The following is a 3897-nucleotide window of genomic DNA, read 5'->3' on the forward strand; positions in this document are numbered from 1 at the left end:
AGAGGCTCTACCAGTCTCTTCCGAAAAAGTGGTCCTACAGCAGAGAACAGAACAGAATAGAAACAATGGCCTTTCTGCAGTATGTGTCGTAGATGTTCACAGCGGACAGGAGCTCTAAAGTTCTTGCGGGTTGTTCCATCCTCTGGTGTTTAGAGCTTAGTGAGAGACAGTGTCCAACTACTTACCGGCTCTTCTTATTTTGCTGGAAGCCTCCGACTGACAAAGTTCTAAGTGTAGCTTTGCCTCAAGAGGCATGGCATGCTGGGGCCTTATGGAATTATCAATGTGTGAGCAGGGGATTCTCCTACGGGACGGGAGCATGGTTTGGGTTTAGTTTTGCATGCGTGCTGCTTTTCAGTTACCACAACTTCTTAGTTTCAGGCTAAAGCTAGATTCCGGGTGCTTGTCTCTGCTTCAAAGGGCTACATGTTTTTGCGTGTGCATAAGTGAATTTCCCGCCAAAGTTTAGGGTTACGTCAAGAAGTGTTCATGTTGCTCAAAGAAACTTGGATCAGAAGTGCAGAACAATCCCTCCATTACTGAAATATTTTTCCAAAAAAGATGAACCACACCAGGAACTGTATGTGCCAGAGACCAGATGACCCAGCCAAGGGACTGTATTGTAAAACAGGGCTTCTTTAGCAAGCCAGGCCAGGGACAAAGATTTAATTTAAAAGAATTGGCAGGGGCCGCGCGAACGCGTACCCCCTCTACCACAAATTATGACGTTCATTCTCCCACTTGGGGAGATGATGGGCCAACGCACCCACCAAGTGCAATGTGGGCCATTGACCCAGGCCACGGGCCTTCTTGATCGCCCGTCGACCCCGTCCAGGTAAGTAAGGAGGACGTTGCACCTCGCCCTCCTCTTATAGCCTGCTCTCCCCCTCGATTCCCCTCGGCTAGGCGAGGTGGTACTAAAAACTGAAGAGCAGCTACCGCGGTGGCGAAGGGAGTCACGGGGAGACGCGCGATTAGCTTTTTTTTTTAGACGAAGACGCGCGATTAGCTAGCTGCAGACTTTAGTGGGCTCACGTTTGACCTATCTGGGCCCTACAGCAGCAAGACGTGGGCCTTGAGAGTACCAGTTTTGTGCTCTTGCTGTGCAATCGTGTTGCTCACCACTAAAAAAAAAGAACAAAGTGTAATCGTGTTGCTCTCTCCTCTAGGAAGAATGAGCCATGGCAATTGTTTCCTCTCTAAAAGGAAACAGGTACATGACAATTCAACAAAAAAATCAGGAAAATTATAAATAAACTCATGTGCATTTAAAGTTTCTTCATTCGTTTCTTTTGGAAGAGTTTCCTCTCACTTTTCAGTGTGGAAGATTTTTTGTTGTTGTGGTGAAAACAAAATATGATTAGCTTTTAGTGGTAGTTGCGGTGCGTGCTGGTGTTTTCCTTCAATAGCTAAATCCCACATGCTAAAGAAAACACATACATACAGGTAAACATATACTCCCTCCGTTTCATAATGTAGTGCAGGTGGATTTTTTGAAAAGTCAAACCTCATAAACTTTGACCAAGTTTTCATTTACATCTAAAATGCCAAACATAACATATATAGTTAGATTCATCATAAGATGCAGTTTCATATTTTATATTTTTGGTATTGCAAAATTTGACCTTTTTAAAACCTATATGCACTACATTATGAAACGGAGGGAGTACTACAATATTGAGTCTGTGTCCAAGGTAGTCATATTCCGGATCATGTACTAGTATTAGTTGTTCAGATGGGGTATTCTTCCTTTTCTTTCCAGCCTATTTTTAGTCCGATTTAATGCAAAGTAAACTAACGGAATAGATAGTGTATGTTCTCTCCGGTTGGGGATTAGTAGACCTGCCATCTTCTGCACAACGTAACGGCAATCCAAAGTTTGCAATGCTTCTACGAGTACATGGTTTTTGCACAATGTGTGGGCTATTTGTCCTCGACATGCGCACACCCCGGCATTGAGCGTGTTGTATGATGATTTTCACGCTCCTGATCTGCCTGATTTCTCTGTCTCCGTGAGTATGTATCCTGATGACCATTGAGCCTCTTTTTTTAAGGAAGATAGTTCTAAATTTCTTTGCCTTCAATTCGTAGTTAATAGTATGCTTGCTCGTCCCGAAAAGAAACAGGGACAGGCTGACCTAGCCAGCCGCCGCCTCTAAAAAAAGCCAGCGTTCTCTGCCTCCCGCCGGCGCCGGCGTCGGTCTGTGTCGTCTCCGGTGGCGTTAGGGCCATGGAGGCGGAGTGGATCTTGGCCCTTGCCGGTGGAAGGGCTTCGTTTTTAGATCTTTTTCAAGCTTTGTTAGAGTTTGTGTTCTACTCAGGAGGGGAGACGGTGGCGGCTCCCTGAAGATGGAATAAAGGTCTCCCCGTCTAGCCCCCGTTCTGGTGATGCGTCTAGCATCATCGGTGGGCGTGTAGAGGTGTGTCTCCGGCAGATCTATCTTTGGTGGATTTGCTCGGGTCTGTTCGTCATTCGTCTTCTTTCGTATGTTTTCAGGTTGGATCCTTTTGATCTACACTCTTCATCCATGACGGTTGTTGTTCTGGTGCATTGGTTCTATGAGACCTTAGCACGACGACTTTCCGACTGTCTACTACAGTAAGGTTTGCCCGGCTCCGGCAAGGAAGGGGCGATGACAGCGGCGCGCCTTCGACTCACTTCAGTGCTTGTAGTCGTCGCTAGATGGTCTATGGATCTGGATGTGATTTTTATTATTTCTAGTGTTCGTTGTACTGCCATGATTGGAGATGAATAGATTGGAAGTTTTTCTCGAAAAAAAAATAGTATGCTTGCTCATTTTCGTGATCCATATTTGGATCCTCCAGTTTGTTGTCTCACTTTGTTATTGACATTGTAACCCACAAACTGCTAGGGAACTCTTATCCTTCTTCAGGATGAATGGGGCGACATCACTAGTGGCTTTTGCACTTCGTCGACATGTTCTTTGACTTGTTTCTATCGGTATAGCTTTTTTTTGCGGGACGTCTATCAGTATAGCTGCAAGGGCAAAGGGTCGACCACTGAATTACACTAGTCAAGACCTCCAGGTTATGAGTAAGCATGTGGCAACAATAATTGGAAATAGATATTTCGAAACTTGCAATGGCACCCACAACAGCATTACGAAGGGATGTACGACCAAATAAATCTCTCTAGGAAAAATTTTGTACAAGGAAAACATAAGTGTTATTTTTTTGCGGCAACATAAGTGTGTGTTAATATCCATGGAATCGAGAGTCCATGCCAAAGTTGACATTTTTTATGTAAAAGGAAGTACCTGGTAGATGTGGATAGGACAGATGCAGTTTTGTGCTTCAATTCACTTTTCAATCAAAAGTATTTTGTTCCTACTCTTTTTTTCTGCTCTTCTTGATACTCAATATTATCATGTAAGTAGCTTTAGTTTTGCAATGTTGGTCCGAAGTTGATCGCTAGAAGTAGCACTGGTGTATATGATATTAATCAAATGACTTTTTAGGTTGGTGGTGCATGGCGAGGTCGGGACACGTTTCTAAATCCTCTGGCCACCCGCCACTCTCATTTCCATGTAAAAAAAGAATAATGTGAGTATCACAAAAAAAATTGACATAAAAAGGGAAGATCGACAATGATTTAAATAAGCAAGGGATATAACACAAATCTCTATCTCTCTATATACCACTTAAAAATAATGTAAGGTTCCTATTTCGCTCTTTCTTCCATCCAACCCCTGATTTGTTTTGCTCCCTCTCCGGTTTCCTACACTAGTTTTCTTTGAAAACTGTCTCAACTGCCCCATGTCTTATTGACTTGCCAAATAACATCTTCAAAAATAGCAGATCCTACACTAGTTTCCTACACTAATTATTTGGCAAGTCAATAAGAAGGCGGTTATTACTACAAGAAGGAAGATGAAG

The 3897-nt window shown here is 43.4% G+C and overlaps 1 non-coding gene across 1 annotated transcript; it reads right to left on the reverse strand.

The window, feature by feature from the left end:
* Positions 1-682: 682 nt before the first annotated feature.
* On the reverse strand, positions 683-843 carry LOC123109098 (U1 spliceosomal RNA). The gene has a single exon (XR_006452389.1). It is a non-coding gene; the product is annotated as a U1 spliceosomal RNA (small nuclear RNA).
* Positions 844-3897: the final 3054 nt, after the last annotated feature.

Source organism: Triticum aestivum, chromosome 5A (genome assembly GCF_018294505.1).
Source record: "Triticum aestivum cultivar Chinese Spring chromosome 5A, IWGSC CS RefSeq v2.1, whole genome shotgun sequence".
In the NCBI taxonomy this organism is placed as follows: domain Eukaryota; kingdom Viridiplantae; phylum Streptophyta; class Magnoliopsida; order Poales; family Poaceae; genus Triticum; species Triticum aestivum.